Here is an 18,208-nt window from a genome sequence, read left to right as displayed (position 1 = left end):
TAATTGTATTCCAAATATTAAAGACATACGCATTACGTTTGTCTTTGAAAAGCTAAGTGCCAATGATGGTAAATCGGTTTTAGAGTGAGGGCGTATGTGAAGATATAGCCTCGTCAAATTTAACAAAAGCTTGTGTACAACATAACACTTGTTATGTACACATATTTAAGAAGCAGTAGCAAGAGATCTGTTTGTCATTGAGAAGAGATAATACAATGTCTAGGTTATGTCACTAAAAGCTAAAAGGTTTTAAATACGCCAAGATGATTTAAATCTAAGAGCTAGGAATATGCCTTGTCATATGATGTAAATATTATCTAAACATTCAACCATTGGTTATTTCTGATTATAGAAGCATATCAATTATTTGTTGTAATACGAATTGTACCTGATTTTAATTTTGCACTCTTTAGTTAATAAATATATATATTTTAAATATTCATTTGTATTGCTCGTCCTCAAAATAGCACGGATAAAAGAATTTTAGATATCTTGTATTGTAGGAAAATTGTATTTCTCCCAAAGCACAGATTTACATATTTTCATGAATACAATAATATTTTATAGTTCAGAATAAACCTTCTGACGGTAGGTGTAGGCTATATGCCGAGATACGTCAATGGTTCTGACAGAACGTTCGAGTCCCCTAGACTTTAATGGGGTTCTAAAGTTCGCGCGAATGTTCGGTCTGTTCGAAGGTTCTGATGCGAACCGAACTGAGGGGTGTTCGGCTCATCCCTAAGTGTGAGGTATATGGAACCGGAGCCGCTGATCCCTGCATCTGCGACGCAAATGTCTTTAGCATTTGTTCGAATGCCTGCTTCATTAGCGATAACCATTTCCCCTTTATCAGACTTTCGCCGTTTGGTTGCTTCTTTGAAGTAATCCTCATATGCCGTCGGTGCTCTTTTATTGCATGCCCAGCCTCTTCTTGGTCTGAAAATGCTGACACCTTGAGGCATAATGGGAACAAGAAGCCTCTGACCTTCTATGGGCTTCTATCTTCTGAACATTAAGAAAAATCATGTTTGAGACCTGAGGAGCTGGGACAATAGACAGAAAAGAGAAATGAGTCTGCCAATAAAGGATTCATTCAGAAATGCATCCATCAACATCTCCCCTACCTTCTTTGCGAAATGCTGGTCTTTAGAGTGGATAGGCATGTTGACACTGCTACAAGATAAATCAAAGAGCCATAGTAAGCAATGGCAAATTACAGCAGGCAACAAACAGTAATAAACCTTGCAATAGCAAGGTGTACCTGAGAGGAGGAGAAAGCAGGCACAGGTAGACTGCACAGAGAACACTCAGAGCAGCAGATGCTACTTCGACAGAAGCAGTGCTGTTAGCCGTAAAAAAGCAGGGACTGCATCCAGCAGCAGACCAGATCTGGATGGAAAGACAGCCATTAGACCAGCTAGGAGGGGAGCCACCACCTGACCTTATCATAGAGGGAAAAAAAGGAAGGCTGAGGCGAGCTTAAAGTGGAGGTTCACCCAAAACCTCCGCTTTTCGGAACCCTCCCCCCCTCACATTTGACACCTTTCAGGGGGAGGGGGTGCAGATACCTGTATAAAACAGGTATTTGCACAACTTCCTGGTATAGACTCCCACGGGAATCCGACCCCTCCGCGTCACCCCCCATCCGTTGTGTTCTGGGAAACACTCGGCTCCCAGAACACAACGGGAACCAGTGGTAACGGTGCAGCACGACTCCCTTTAAAAAGGGAACAGGAAGTAGCAAGCTGTAACAGTAGTCCAGTATTATACTCACCACTAATATCTGAATGTCATAATTGCATAAAATTACAATAAAATATAAATACATTGAAGTGTAAAATTATTTTCAGATATACTGTATGTAAGTGAATTTTGAGTTCTGTTAAAATAATGGCAGACACAAACATAAATTAAAAATAATCAAATAGTTAAAGTATCGATAACCTGTACATTGAATTCTTAGCTAAACGTGATAAGTAATGTGCTGATATGCACAAGCTGGGTTCATAGGAAGCAGTCATTTATCCAAATGATGAGGAATTTTAAAATGTCAGGTGTGAGTGTGATTAATTACTGTTACATTTTGTGAAGTGTAAAGATTTGTTGGAAATGCAGACCAGGGAAGTTATTGCATTAGTGAATAAATTAAATGGCCTGTCTTGTCCCAAAAGACCTGTCATTTCTTTAGTCCTTCTGTGAGCCAGTTAGAAGCAGTCGAAAAATTAAAGATGATGAAAAATTAAACATAGGGACTTTGAACATTCGGGTTTAACTACTATGCAGGATAGCTGAAATGTGTTATTTGTGCTCTGGATTTCATGCGTTCGCAAAGAATGCATTAAACAGAAATCATTAACAATCAGCCACCTTGAAATGACTGTAAGTGTTGGCCTAGAGTCCAAAGGGTTTAAGATCAGCACAAAGAGTAATTTCAAGGGAAAGGGAATATATCTGATAATATGCTCTAAGTTCTGGACCCTATTTTTAAAGAATTAATGAGAATTTTCAGTGTAGCATTTTTAACTACTTCAGCCTCAGAGGATTTGGCTGCCAAATGACCGGGCCACTTTTTGCGATTGGGCACTGCTTCGCTTTAACTGACAATTGCAATGTGGCTCCCAAATAAAATTGACGTCCTTTTTTTCCCACAAATAGAGATTTCTTTTGGTGGTTTGATCAAGCGTTTTTTATTTTTTGCGCTATAAACAAAAATATATTTTTTTACTTTTTGCTATAATAAATATCCCCCAAAAATATATAATTTAAATTTTTTCCCTCAGTTTAGGCTGATATGTATTCTTCTACATATTGTTGGTAAAAAAATTGCAATAAGCGTACATTGATTGGTTTGTGCAAAAGTTATAGCGTCTACAAAATAGGGGGAAGTTTTATGGCATTTTAATTTTTTTACTAGTTATGGCGGCGATCAGTGATTGCGACATTATGGAAGACACATCGGACACTTTAGACGCTATTTTGGGACCATTGTCATTTATACAACGATCGGTGCTATAAAAATGTACTGATTACTGTGTAAATGACACTGGCAGTGAAGGGGTTAACCAGTAGGGGGCAAGGAAGGGCTTAAGTGTGTCCTAGGGAGTGATTCTAACTATGAGGGGGCTGGGCTACATGTGACACGACACTGATCACTTCTCCCGAATACAGGAAGCAGAAGATCAATGTCCTGTCACTAGGCAGAACAGGGAGATGCCTTGTTTACAAAGGCATCCCCCTTTTCTGCCTCTCTGTGACACAATCGCGGGACACTGGCGAACATCGAGTCCGCCGGTGTCCATGCCATTCTGCCGACGTATAAGTGCGTTAGGCAGTCGGCAAGTGTTAAACCATTATCTATAAAGGCTAACATTTGCAGAGAATTGTTAGCATAATTTTGCAAACCAAGGCTAGGCTATGACTCAGGATTCTAAACAATTGGTTTTAGAAAGTCATTACTTTTTCTGTGGATATGCTAGGAGATGCGGGCCATCCAACAGGACCCGTTCAAGAAGGCACAAAATACTCTTCTCTGGATCATTGTTTTACTTTTCTATATAAGTTTGTTGTCAAGAGTTCATTGACTACATTTTGGTGAGTGTAATAGGAAGTGTAGTAATAGTAAAAAGTATGATATGGGGAAGAGAAAGAGGATCAGGGATAGAGATCCACACTAATCACCCGTTTTTACTGGATAAAAATAACAAAAAAAAAAGATACAGCATAGACTACAGCAAAATCAGACTTTCCAAAATGATCTTTTGCATAACATACTTTATAGGATATGTTGCTGAACATATATAACAACAATTTAGGTGTAACTCTATTTTGTAACAGGTTTTTTTTTAACTCTGAAAGAAATTAAGTATGTGCTACTGGATAGGAATGCATTAAAGTGATAACTTTAGCACAGACCTATGGTTCTCATTCCCAGGAGGCATTTTCAATTTGAACCCTTTTCTGGGGGTGCCAAACTAAGACTATTTTAAAGCAGCACCATAGACTCATGTGTTTAAATATGTGCTGACAAGTAAGCAACTATTATTTTATTTTCCTCAAACTCCCATCATATTTATCCGCGTATAACGCGCATCGGCGTATAACGCGCACCCCAATTTCAGAGGGGAGTTTCAGGAAAAAAATGTTTTTTTAAATTTTGTGGTCAGTGTCCATCTGCAGCCTCAATGCAGCCTAATCTGTGCCTACATGCAGCCTATGTGCCCATCTCCAGCCTAAATGCAGCCTATGTGCCCATCTCCAGTCTATGTGACCATCTCCAGTCTATGTGCCCATCTCCAGTAATCCAAAAGTGTCACTCACTGTGGGTGCTCTGTTGGTCCAGATGGTGGTGGACTGGGGTCGCTGTTGTCCCTGCCTCTGTTAGCGGCGGTGGGAGATCGTATTCCTCCGGTGCTGTGGAGAGGGAGACAGCGTTCCGTGAAGCACAGTGGTCACTTCCGGGTACGGATCGCGGGAGGATACACAGTCCCGCCTCCGCCATCAGCATTGGACCAGCTCCTGTGATTGATAGAACACTGGTCCAATGCCGGTGGTGAAAGCGGGACTGTGTGTTTGACGTTAGAGCCGAGTAAACAGGAAAAACGGCTCGTAAATTCCGGCGGTGCTCGGCGGCACTCGGCAGCGCTCGTCCCCCTCCTTCCCCTCCGAGCCCAAGGTACACTATCGGCGTATAACGCGCACCCATGATTTCCCCCCTATTTTCAGGGGGAAAAAGTGTGCGGTATACGCCGATAAATACGGTAAGTACATATTTTTATTTATTTTATTTTTCATGAGCATGAAAATATCCATGCTTCTCTTTATGTTTGTTTCCTCCATAATATAATATGAAGGAATTTTTTTTTGTATAAATAAAAATGTGAAGGCATTGTAAGCTTGTGAGTCAGCACTGGGATGGGCAATCAGCATTTGCAGTGAATTCAGGCTGCTTTGTTGAAGGTCTATGTTTGTGAATGAGAGATCTAATCTCTTTTAATAGATTTCTATAAAACCTACGGATATCTCCATAATCCTTCAACTGTCTCCCTGCAATCTTTAATTTTGAAAAATGAAATTTAACCAAAACACACGACTGTTTTTCATGATGTGAAAAATTACATTTTTCATGACGTGAAATATGGCCATTAAAAATTTAGAACATGCTCTGTTTTTTCGCGTAGTTTTTCACGTCGTGAAAAACGGTCGTATGGATGCTTTAACGATGTGAACAAAAATGCACATGCTCAGAAGCAAGTTATGAGACGGGAGCGCTCGTTCTGATAAAACTAGCGTTCGTAATAGAGATAGCACATTAGTCACGCTGTAACAGACTGAAAAGCACGAAGACTGAAAAGCATGAATCGTCTCTCACCAAACTTTTACTAACACAAAATCAGCAAAAGCAGCCCCAAGGGTGGCGCCATCCGGATGGAACTTCCCCTTTAGAGTGCCGTCGTACGTGTTGTACGTCACCACTCTTTGCTAGAGCATTTTTTTTTCACGATCGTGTGTAGGCAAGGCAGGCTTGACAAGAAGAGGGTTGAAAAAAATGGTTGTGTGTACGCGGCATGAGATGCTTTCTACATAGCCTACTTAAAAAAAGGCATGCTGCTAACTCAGTCTCTACTCTCTTTGCACACAACACATTCATTGGCATGCTAACATTCATTATATGGGATGGGGGGGGGGGGTGTCAGAGAAGTATAATATCAAAAAAATTGAATTTTAAGGAGGACAAAGGGTTTGAAACTTCTTTCAAAAGAAAGACATGATTGAGTTTTTAGACTCTTTAGACTCTCACCAGAAATTGAATACATTATTTAAATGCTTAAGCACTGCATGTTTAGTACAATTTAGTGCAATTTTAGTTAAAAAACTCACATTTATGTAGACCAAATGTTTATAAGGATTCATTACAAATTATCAACCATCTTACTAACTGACATATTAGCATGGATGTCACACCAATTCCTCAAACTCAATCTTTCTAAAACTGAGCTCATATTATTTCCTCCTGCCGAGCCTCCTCCTCTGACTTTTCCATCAAGATGAATAATACAACCATCAGCCCCTCCCATCATGCCAGGTTGCTAGGTGCAATCCTGGACTCTGACCTGTCCCTACAGTGCAAATCCAATCACTGACCAAATCTTGCAGACTTCACCTCCGTAACATCTCCAAAATATGCCCCCTTTTATCTGTTGTAACAACTAAACAATCTATTCACTCCTTTGTTATCTCTTGCCTCGACTATTGTAACTCCCTCCTCATTGGCCTACCTCTCCCCAGGCTATCCCCTCTTCAATCTGTCATGAATGCTGCTGCCAGACTCATCCATCTTACCAACCATTCAGTGTCCGCCACCCCCTCTGCCAATCCCTCCACTGGTTTCCTATTACCCAACGAATGAATACAATTCAAAACTCTAAAGCCTTGTACACACGATCAGTCCATCCGATGAGAACGGTCTGATGGACCGTTGTCATCGGTTAACCGATGAAGCTGACTGATGGTCCGTCGCTCCCACACACCATCGGTTAAATAACCAATCATGTCAGAACACGGTCATGTAAACCACGTACGACGGAACTATAAAGGGGAAGGTCATATCCAATGGCGCCACCTTTGGGGCTGCTCTTGCTGATTCCGTGTTACCGCGTGTTAGTAAAAGTTTGGTTCGAGCCGATTCGCGCGTTTCAGTCTCCATGCTTTGCAGATCGTTTTCTCGGGTTCAGTTTGTGCTTGTGGGTTCGTATCTGTTTTTCAGTGCTTGCAGTCAGGTCGTATCTGTTTTGCAGTGCGTCCCTGTCCGCTCGATTTCTGTTTTTCAGTTTGTTCTTTTCAGGCCTTGCTGTACTTGTTTGCTTTCTGCTTTAAGTGTTCTTCCATCATACAAGTGATTCAGAAGGTCTATATTAAGGTAAGTTGTCTCCTTTCACATCACAATCTATATGTGTCTTAAATGTATGCTAATGTCTTGTATTTCTTGCATCATTTCCTAATTACCATGATTGTAATATGCTGTGAATGTCCCCATTCATGTTATCATTTTTGAATGCTTCTTTTTTTGCCTACATGCATATTTTCGTTCACTAACCTGTCCAGCATGCTATCCTAGGCCCAAACACACCTAGCCTAGTCTGTTTCCTTTTTTTCGTCTGCTCCATTGTAGTTCTGTCCCCCCCCCCCTTAAAATGTGTCCCAATGTTTTTTCTCTCCTTCCATTTTGGCAGAGTGCTAGAGGGTTTATTTTTCTGGGCCCAAACTCAGCTAGAAACACCCCCCCTTAAAATGTTTAATGGCCCATCAGAGGGGTGAGGAGTCTGATAACTGGGCCTATTTTAGTTCGAGCACTCCATTAATAAATGTTATACTGATGTTGGACAAGGATGTCTTTTGTTTTGTGATTGCATTGTTTTTGTGACAAAGTAATCATTTTTATTTTTGTTTGACTCCACAGCTTCCTCCCACGCCACAGGAATGGCAGACTGTGGCTTCCCAATTGGCCCAGCGGTAGGACTCTAACTGTGGAGAGGCAATAGATGGGAAACACGTTTGCATAGTGCGCCACCCTGTTCGGGGTCATACTATTTCAACTACAAAGGTTTTCATAGTATTGTGTTGATGGTGTCGGCACAGTACGAGTTTTTGTATGTGGACGTGGGGAAGAACGGCCGGATGTCCGACGGTGGAGTCTTTTGCGCAGATGGAGTTTGCCCACCATCTCCAGACTGGTGGCCTGGCCCTGCCACGGGATGAAGACAATGTGGAGGCACTCCCTTTTGTGTTTTTTGACGCGGATGTAGCTTTCGGGCTTGGACCACATCTCATGATGCCTTTTCCCCAGAGGACTCTCACCCCGGAGAGGAGGGTTTGGAATTACCGGCTTGCCAGAGCCCGGAGGGTTGTCGAGAATACCTTCGGGATAATGGCCAGACTATTCCGCCTGTTGCAGACAGCCATCCACATGGTGGACTATAAACTGAACACTGTCATTTTACCTGCTGCATTTTTCATAATTATTTGCGCAGGCATTCAGAGACCTACCTTTCAAACATTTGGCCTGAGGCCAGACAATCATCTGAGAACCTGACTGGCCTGGACACTGGCCGTACTGGATTGACCCCCCGAACTGCTTGAGATGCTTGTGATCTATACGTGGAGTACTTCACTGGTAGGGGGGCCATTGCTATGCCAGATCATATTTTTTTGTAAACAAACCAAAAAAAGACAGAGGCGCATGTCCCAGCTGGAGGAAGAGTGTCTGAAGGTCATTAGGGAGGCAGCTTCCATCATGAGGGCCCCCTTAACCCTGTTGAGGGCTACAGCATCTACCTTGCTGACCAGCTGCAAAAAATGGATGAGCGACAACGGGCCCTGGCAGAGGATTTTTTACCCCGAGAATATGATGTGATTCATCAACAAATATTGAACTTTAAAAACCTGTGGGAAATCAGAAATCCATCCTATTCTAGCAAGAATGTTCGAAGGTCACTTATATGCAGACCTGGATACCAGAGCTAACTTCCACCATGATAAGCAATAAAATCAATAACATGAGGAATGCTTACAAGAAGCGTGTGATACAGGTCCGTGCTTCTCGGAGGTCAGGAGCAGCAGCAGATGAAGTACAGGAGCCCAAGCTGTGGTACTATAAACACCTCTGTTTTCTGGACGATCAGATCGAGGCCAGATAATCACCTTCCAGTCTTCCTTCCACCCTTCCCTCCACCGCTCCCTCCAGCGTTCCTTCCACTGTTCCCCCCACCCCTGCAGAGGGCACAAGACGAAGTGACCTATCACGAAACGCGTTGGGCGGAGCGAACGGCATGCTGAATCTCTAAACGGACGGGTTTGCCTGTTAGCGTCCGGCCGGCGCTACAGGATCAAGGCTTGTTTATGTGTACAAAAATGTGAGTTGTATACTTTTATTCTTTACCAATAAATCACCCTGATTTTACGCTATGTGAGGCTTCTCCTTCCTTATGCCGCGTACACACCATCGTTTTCTGCGATGGAAAAATGCGACGCTTTATGTGCTTTAAAAAAACGTCATTTTTCAAACTTCAATTTGAACAACGACGTAGCATACACACCATCGCTTTTTCACAACGCTCTAGCACAGCGCAGTTCCGTCAATCACGCACGACGTCACTATAAAGGGTCGTTTCCATGCGGAAGACGGCCTCTTTTGCTGATATCGTGTTGCTGCGTGTTAGTAAAAGTTTGGTGAGATACGATTCGTGATTTTCAGTGACTGTGCTTTAAATTTCGTTTTCTTGTCTATAAGCTGAAAAACACCTTAACGAATGTGCTGATTCCATTCTGAACAGTCGTTTTACATGAATGAGCGCTGCCGTCTCCTAACTTGCTTCTGAGCATGCGCGGGCTTAAATCGACGTTTTTACGTACACACGGTCAATGTTTAGAACACAGAAAACGACGTCGGCCAAAAACGACACATAAAATTGAAGCATGCTTCAATTTTTTTCTGTCGTTTTTTAGAAGACATAAAACGACGTTTTTGCCCACACACGGTCAATTAAATTGACGTTTTTGAAAATGACGTTTTTTTCCATCGCAGAAAACGATGGTGTGTACGCGGCATTACATGACCGAATTGTCAATGAGTGATTTGCATTTGGAGCCCATTTGACTTTTGCCATACTGCAGACACAGTTGTTATCAGTATCCTGCTGGATCTTTATATGCTGTATCTGGTCCATTAGGACCTTTGGATCTGGTAAGCAGATTATTTGACAAATGGTGGCGGACTCACACTGGACCTATGTGGGATCACGAGAATACAGTCATTTGGAGTGTGCACAGGTGTTCAATTAGTTATACCACTTATGGATTTTTCCTTATATTCATCTTGGATTATCTACTTTTTACTTTTTCTTTTTATGTCACTGTTTAATATTTTCAAGGGACGGACTAGTAATTTTTGTTTCTTTATGTCATTGTTTATTGCAGATAGAGCACTTATGTTGATTAGTTTCACGCTATTCATTAATTGGTGATTTATGCACATGATAAGAATTTTTTGGTGTTAGCAATTTTGTGTTATCCAACAATATATGCTCATTGGTGCTAGAGTAGTGGATACTCATTACAGAATACCTACACAGCTTCTGGAGAAGACTTTAGTACTTGAATTAGTTAGAAAATGTGCATAACACAAGGTTATTTCCTAAACTGTATACAGCCTATCTATAAACTTCTGAAATATGCCCCTGATACGTAATGCCCATCCTAAGTCTTTGCAGGTGAACTTTGGAATTCATAGATATAATGGTCATCAAATGGAAAGCACATAGATGCAAAGAACACCCAGGACCCCAAAGGACACCCAGGACCGAGCAGACAGGGTCCCAATGGGATAGCATAAAAAAAGCTCAAGTATGAGCTTCTCCCCAGAAAATTGATAAGTCCCTTTGTCTGTTCCTCAGTACCATATAATGCAGACAAGTGTTAAAGCAAGTGTTTTGATTTTAAGCATAATGCTGATACAAAATATTATTTTTAAAGTTGTAGGTGGAAAATATACTAAATATACTGTTACTTCTTTGTTACTTCTTTGTTGATTGCTGTGAAATTGCATCCACCTAAGCTGATTGGGACTGAGAGACGTGACCTAGGCCCTGTACACACGATCAGTCCAAACTGATGAAAACGGACTGAAGTTCAGTTTCATTCGTCCAAACCTACCGTGTGTATGGCCCATCAGACTTTTGTCCTTCAGACCAAAGTTTTGTTCAAAACCTGCGCATGCTCAGAATCATGTCGACGCATGCTTGGAAGCATTGAACTTCGTTTTTTTAGCACGTCGTTGTGTTTTACGTCACCGCGTTGGACTCGATCGGATTTTGAACTGAAGGTGTGTAGGCACATCAGACCATCAGACCATCAGTCCATCAGTCCATCAGACTTCAGCCTTCAGTCCATTTTCATCAGTTTGGACAAGGCCCTAGAGTTTACTTTCTAACAGGGTATTATAACCTTATCTAATAGGTCATCTTAATAGCATCATAGGCCCCCTGGGCAAAGTAATGCACTAGGGCCCGTGCCAGGGAGACCAAAAGTGGCTAAAATATGCTAAATATTGGGTGTAGCTTTTTAGTCTGATTAGACAACAAATAAACACAACCAGGGAATTATCATAAATTAAATTGACCCCCTCTCTATACACTGCCCCCCTCTCTATACACTGCCCCCCTCTATATACTACCCCCTGTATACACTGACCTTCAAAATACACGGCTCCCTCTACTATTTTACCCTATCCTTGTACACACTGACCCCTGTCATTAATGCCTCCCTCAGCCTGTCAGATGCCTGTATTGATGTACAGTATATATGTACAGTATGTTACTTTTAGGCCTTGTTCACATGGGCACATTTAAGCTTACACCTATGCGAGGGCCATGTTTGTCCCCATGGGCATGAGAGTGCACTGGTGTTCAGTGCATCCACATGCAGGCAGTCCCATTCATGTCAGGTACAGTGTTTTGCAAAAGTATTCACCCCCTTGGCTTTTTACCTGTTTTGTTATATTACAGCATTTAGTTCAATGTTTTTTTTTTATCTGAATTATATGTGATGTATCAGAACACAATAGTCTAAGTTGGTGAAGTAAAATTTTAAAAATATGTACATAAAACTATTTTTCAGAAATAAAAAACGAATAATTGGCATGTGCATATGTATTCACCCCCTTTGTTATGAAGCCCATAAAAAGCTCTGGTGCAACCAATTACTTCAGAAGTCACATAATTAGTGAAATGATGTCCACCTGTGTGCAATCATGGTCTGTCATTACATATACACACCTTTTTGAAAGTCCCCAGGGGCTGCAACACCTAAGAAAGAGGCACCACTAACCAAACACTGCCATGAAGACCAATTAATTCTCCGAACAAGTAAGGTTCAAAGTTGTTGAGGAGTACAAGTCAGGGTTAGGTTATAAAAAATATCCAAATCTTTAATGATCCCTAGCCCTAGGAGCCTTGAGCTCCCCAAAAATATGACATCAGAGCCACTCTAATATATATCTGTAACCCCATCCCCAGAACCTTTCTCTTACCTCCAACCCCTCCCCCCCCCCCAATATTTCTATATTTTCTGTTTAACCTTTCTATACTACCCCGCCCACTGACATTCCAGACCTATTTTCCTATCTCTCTTTCTATCCAGTTTTCCACCTCTCTGAGGGTTCTCACTTCCTTAAACTCAGTACTATGCAATCATTATGCACTTAAATGTCATACCAATATTTTCCTTACCCATCTTTGTGGGCTGTGACCCAGTCCATAAACTTTGTTTGTTTGATTATGACTTCCTTTTCTGGGGCTAAATTGTATATATTCATACCACATGTAGGTCTTCTTTACAGTAATGGAAAAAATACTGCGCTTGTTCAAAAAATATATATAAATGTAAAAAAGCTGCGACTAAAAAATGTTATACAACATTAAGACAAATATACAAAGAAAAAAGTTGTGCTAAATGTGCCTATTATTAAGATGCACTGAAACCAGCGCAAATAATATGAAAAACAAAGTGACAAGAATGAACACAATGTGAACTACAAACATATATAAAAAAGATCTAGAGCACAGTTATGGGTTGACCATATTCCACAATAAAGTCCAAAACCAAAAAGTGTTCACATTGAGTGGTCTCCCAAGTGAAAAGTGTTCCATAAACTTCCTAAAGAAAAGTGATGATAGAAGCACCTCCACCACGATCACACACTGCCTCTTACCGAAAATATATGTTCTCTTGATTATAGGAGATCATATACAGCATATACAGCATATACAGCATAAACTGGTGGTATCCTTGAAACGTATCTCCAGAGCGGGACAATCTCACTGATGGATTACCTCAAACAGTACACCAGTACTGTATAGTACAGTACACCATACAGTACACCATGAGTATTTATTAAAGAGTAAAAAGATGTACACTTACATCAAATCTGTAAACATGAAGCGTATAAAAAAGAGAAGCCAGCCGGGCTCCCCGAACACGCAGCCCGTATCTTCCGGGTCTGATCACTTGACGCGGTGACGTCAGAACGTCGCCTCCCAATGTTTCGTCTCGATGGGGACGTGGTCACGGGAAACAGGCAGCGTTCTGAATCACCGCATTTAAAAACAGATGGAATGGTGCAGCCTCGTTGTGAGTCCGGAAACAGCCGCAACCCCGCCTTCTTAACTGATGGAAAGGAAATCTATCCAAGAAGGTTTAAGCCTTGGATTTCTTACCATTAACGAAGGGCAAGAAATGAAACAAGCCTCCCTGTACTCACATATAATCCTATAGCATAGTCATCATACACCACTGTATCTGTTGCATGACATAAACAGTAAATACATATTAAAAAAATTGATAATATAAAAAATTGGCAAATCATACTCTGGTCAATCTTGCTCAATGCAATACCCCTATTATAAAGATCCTCATGGGGTATGAAACTCAACCATATGGATCCCGATATGCCATATGAATTTCAGGCAGAGTGGACATCACCAACTGCCAATCAATAGATGTATAAAAATAATGGGAAAAATGGGAGAAGGATAAGCGCCAAAAAAATTATCTTTCGCATATAAACTTCTGTGCTCACATCCCTCTCCACAAATAGGAATACCTAAAAATACCACTAAAATAATGGCATCAAGTAACCCCCCAAAAAACTCATGTGTTATTAAATTGGATATTTAAAGCCAATTTTTTTTTTCAACGGCTGAATAGTCAATAGCTTATTGTCAATAAAATATTTGAACAAGAAAAGTGGTAGTGATATTATGGGCCAGATTCTCAAAGGCGTTACGACGGCGCAACACCATTAGCGCCGTCGTAACACCTCATCTGGCCCCGGGTATCTTTGCGACTGATTCTCAGAATCAGTTGCGCATAGGTACCCATTAGATCTGACAAGCGTAAGGCTGTTACGCTGTCAGATCTTAAAAGTAATTTTTTTTCCCACCGCTAGGTGTCGCATCGTCGCTTTTCCCCGTCGTCTATGCAAATGAGGTAAGTACGGCGATTCCCGAACATACGCGAGGTCGACGCAGCGAATTAACGTCGTTTGCGTAGCGTACCCGACGCGTAAGGTTGCCCCTGCTAATTAGCAGGCGCAACCAATGTTAACTATGGCCGTCGTTCCCGCGTCGAATTGAATAAAAATTACGTTGTTTGCGTAAGACGTCCGTGAATGGCGCTGGACGCCATTTACGTATACATCTAGGCAAATAACGTCGGGGCGACGTCATTTAGCGCAATGCACGTCGGGTAATTTACCCGACGGAGCATGCGCAGTACGCTCGGCGCGGGAGCGCGCCTAATTTAAATGGTGCCCGCCCCATTTGAATTGGGCGGGCTTGCGCCGAGCAATCTAACGCTACACCGCCGCAAGTTTACAGGTAAGTGTTCTGAGAATCAGGATTTAAACCTGTAGACCTGCGGCAGTGTAACGTAGAGCTCATACATTACGCTGCCCAGGAGCAGTGCTAATGTATGAGAATCTGGGCCTAAAGGTTTATTTTTAAAAACAAAAAAACAAACATGTTATTCTTACTTGCTCTATGCAATGGTTTTGCACATAGCAGTCCCAATCCTCTTCTTCTTGGGTCCAACACTGGCACTCCTGGATCTTCTCCCTTGACGAGTGCCCCCAATAGCAAGCCACTTGCTATGGAGGCACTGGTGCATGCTCGCTCTCAAGCCCTGCTCTATGCATCCATAAGACACATAGAGCCATGGCTTGACCCTGCTCTTTTCTCATTGGTTCACTGGCTGCAAATGAGGAGAGAGAGACCTGGGACAGCAGAGACTGCCGTGCAGATAGCAGGATCGAGAGGAGTCTCAAGCGAGAATTGGGGGGGCTGTGGAGGGGGGGGCAGCACAAAGTAGGTTGTTTACTTTTATGCATAGAATGCATTAAGGTAAAAAACCTTCAAACTTGAAATAAGATGACGATTCTTACTTATGCCACGTACACACGATCGGAATTTCCGACACACGGTCACACACATTTTGGTGGAAATTCCGAACATCGAGAAAAATGAAGTTCAATGATTCCAAGCATGCGTCAAATTGATTTCGAGCATGGGTAGGATTTTTGTGCGTCAGAATTACATACAGACGATCGGAATTGTCGGAAAATTTGAGAACCAGCTCTCAAATTTTTGCTGTCGGAAATTCCGACAGAAAATGTCCGATGGAGCCTACACATGGTCGGAGTTTCCGACCAAAATCTCACATTTGTTGTCGGAATTTCCGATTGTGTGTAAACGCCATTTGGCTGCTTTCACACTGCTCCAGTGCAAAAACGTGGCAATGCATACATATGTTGTTGCTGCATTTTTGACGTATTTTTACTGCTGTGCATTGCATTTTTGATGCATTTTTTATGTGTTTTTCCATGTTTGCATTGCATTTCTCCCCCCTGGACATGTGACTGAACAAAGCACTTCCCACAGGTGTGTTTTGTTTTCCAGATGGTTTCCATTCATTTCAAAAGAGGTGCATTTTTGGTGAAGTTTTACCACACCAAACATGCAACAAAAATGTTGCAAGCGGGACTTTTAAGGCTCTTTCACAATGATCAGTTTTTCAGTTAAAACAGCAGAAGAAAAATGCATGAAAAAGCACCCCATTAAATCCCATGGAAATTCATACTGGTCTGTTGCATTTCAGTTGCATTTTTAAAAAGTCCTGCTTGCTGCATTTTTGGTGCATGTTTGGTGCAGCAAAAAAAACATATAAAAAATTCACCTCTCCATTGAAATGAATAAAAACCAGGGCAAAAACACATCAAAAACACAACCTACCTACCAGGGAAAACGCAATGCAAATGCAACAAAAATGCAATGCACCAGAGAAAAAATCTGGAAAAAGCACAGCAAATATGCATACGCATTTTTGCAGTGGAACAGTTTAAAGATTTCCATAGGATTTAAAGGTATCCATTTTTCATGCGTCTTTCATCCTGTTTTATTTTACTGAAAAACTTCTCAAAAATAACAAATGAATTACAAAATGTAATTAATTTATTGAATTTAAAACACATAACACGTTCAAAGTAATATAGCCAAGCTTCGATAAATAACTTCCAAAATATGCACTGGTTCAAAACAACAAATATACAAAAAAATCAGAACATACAAAAGAAACTCAAATACACAAAACACATTTCGAAAACAAATCATTCTAACATAACAAATGCAAAACTAAATTATTACCTTAGGCCCTTTTCACACAGGCACCTCCGGTATGCGGAATCCGCTTGCTCAGCGGGGGATCTCTCTGCTGATCCCCGCTGAGCAGACAGATGACAGGACCGTGTCTGCTCTGCCATGCAGAGAGGACACGGTCACACTGACATCTGCCGCACCATAGAGGACAATACAGGGTCCGATCACATCTGCCCGGAAAACTGATCGGACAGCCCCGGACGTTTGAAACAAAACGAATCCGAAATGAAACAAAACAAATGTTTCTCATCATGTTTATCATTTATTCACTGATCTCTATTTAGAAGCATTGCAGCATATGGATTAACACTGACGTTTAAAAAGTATGTAAGCATACAGCTATCCAGTCTTTGAATGTCAGTTAAAAGTTGCAAGGTGATCTTATCAAAATCTTTTTAAAAACAAGGTAACCATAACCCATTTTCTGGAAAATCTTTCCAATTATACATATGGTTATTTATGGGAAACATGTCACATGTAACATGATAATTAATCATTTAATATCCCCACAGAGTTACATCTCTTGCAATTTACATCATTTTACAGCGAGTTAACCTTCTGCAATGTTGAAAGTCATAGATTTTTTTTGACTTTACAGTATTATGTCTTTTTTTCCTACATGTTATATTTTTGCCTTTTAAAACAAAGTAGATTTTAATTTATCAGGCTACAAATGCAAAGGATAAAGTTAACTGCTTGAGGATTAGTTGCCTTAGTTCATTAAATTGAGTTGTATTCCCCCTTGTAATTAATTGTTCAACATTGCATTTTAATTAGAAAATAATTATTTAAACAAAAAAAAGTTAAAGGAAAGCAGTCTACAATATTGTCAGTAAAATTAGTGGTAAAATAATAATCAAAAACTCAAGTAAATAATATAAAAAATAAAATAAAAAATGAATGTTAGTAAACAGGTGTGGAACTGTTGCAACCACTCAAAAAAGTGTACTCAATCACTTTGATAAGTAAACTTAGTAGTGAACTGTTCCTTTAACTGTTTGTGAAAAAAATATATAAACCCCTACAATAAATGACAAAGTAAGAAGCCTCGGGAATGGAGAGGCTCAGGAACATATGGAGAGACGTTCTTGTATTAGGGAGATGTCTCATTGTGTCACTGTGTCACAAATGTCACATCTATCCCAACATAGGTGGTCAGACACTATAGCTGGCTACTGTGCGATTCACCTATAGCACCACCTTTTCCCTTGAGGCAAGCAGAACTACCGGTACTTGGTTGCCTCCAGGACTTAAACACAATGCTATAGTGCCTGGCCAGCACACCCGAACAGAAGCAAACAGAGCAAACAAAACATTACTTGCAGTTAGAAGACAGCGTGGTTCAAAGACAGTTCAGGTAAAGGCAGTATCTGTTCCAGGTAAAATAGCAGGCTGAGTTCAGGGGATAGTCTAGTCCAGTGGCGGTTCGTCCATAGAGGGCGCTGGAGCGCCGCCCCCTCTGGCTTTTACCGCCACTAAGTCAAATAACATAGATTCATGCATTGCACGAATCTATGTTATTTTCGCCGCTGCCGCTGTTATTCAGATGGTCGGCGCTCATGTCCAGCCATCTGAATAACGCCAGCTGGTTGGCTGTACGGAAATGTCTATCAAAGCCAACAGCTCTGATAGGCTTTCCCAATACAGCCCTCGGGTCCCGGAAGCTTATTCTCGGAGCGCACAGACTGTACGCCCCTCGAATAAGATGACAGGCAACTCAGCCAATCAGGTTGGCCGGTTCTGGCTACCTGTAACCTGATTGGCTGAGACGCCTGTCAGTCATCGAGGGCGGGATAAGAAGACATCGAGAAGACATCGTGGGACATGGATGCCTAAAACCAGTAAAGGTAAGTGCCGGGGGGGGGGGGAGAAAGCAATTTACAGGGCACAGTGGGGACAATTGGCACAGCGGCGACCATTAAAGGGCACAGTGGCTGCGTTTAATG

The sequence above is a fragment of the Rana temporaria genome, chromosome 2 (genome assembly GCF_905171775.1).
Source record: "Rana temporaria chromosome 2, aRanTem1.1, whole genome shotgun sequence".
Lineage (NCBI taxonomy): Eukaryota > Metazoa > Chordata > Amphibia > Anura > Ranidae > Rana > Rana temporaria.
Note: the sequence above shows the minus strand (reverse complement) of the source record.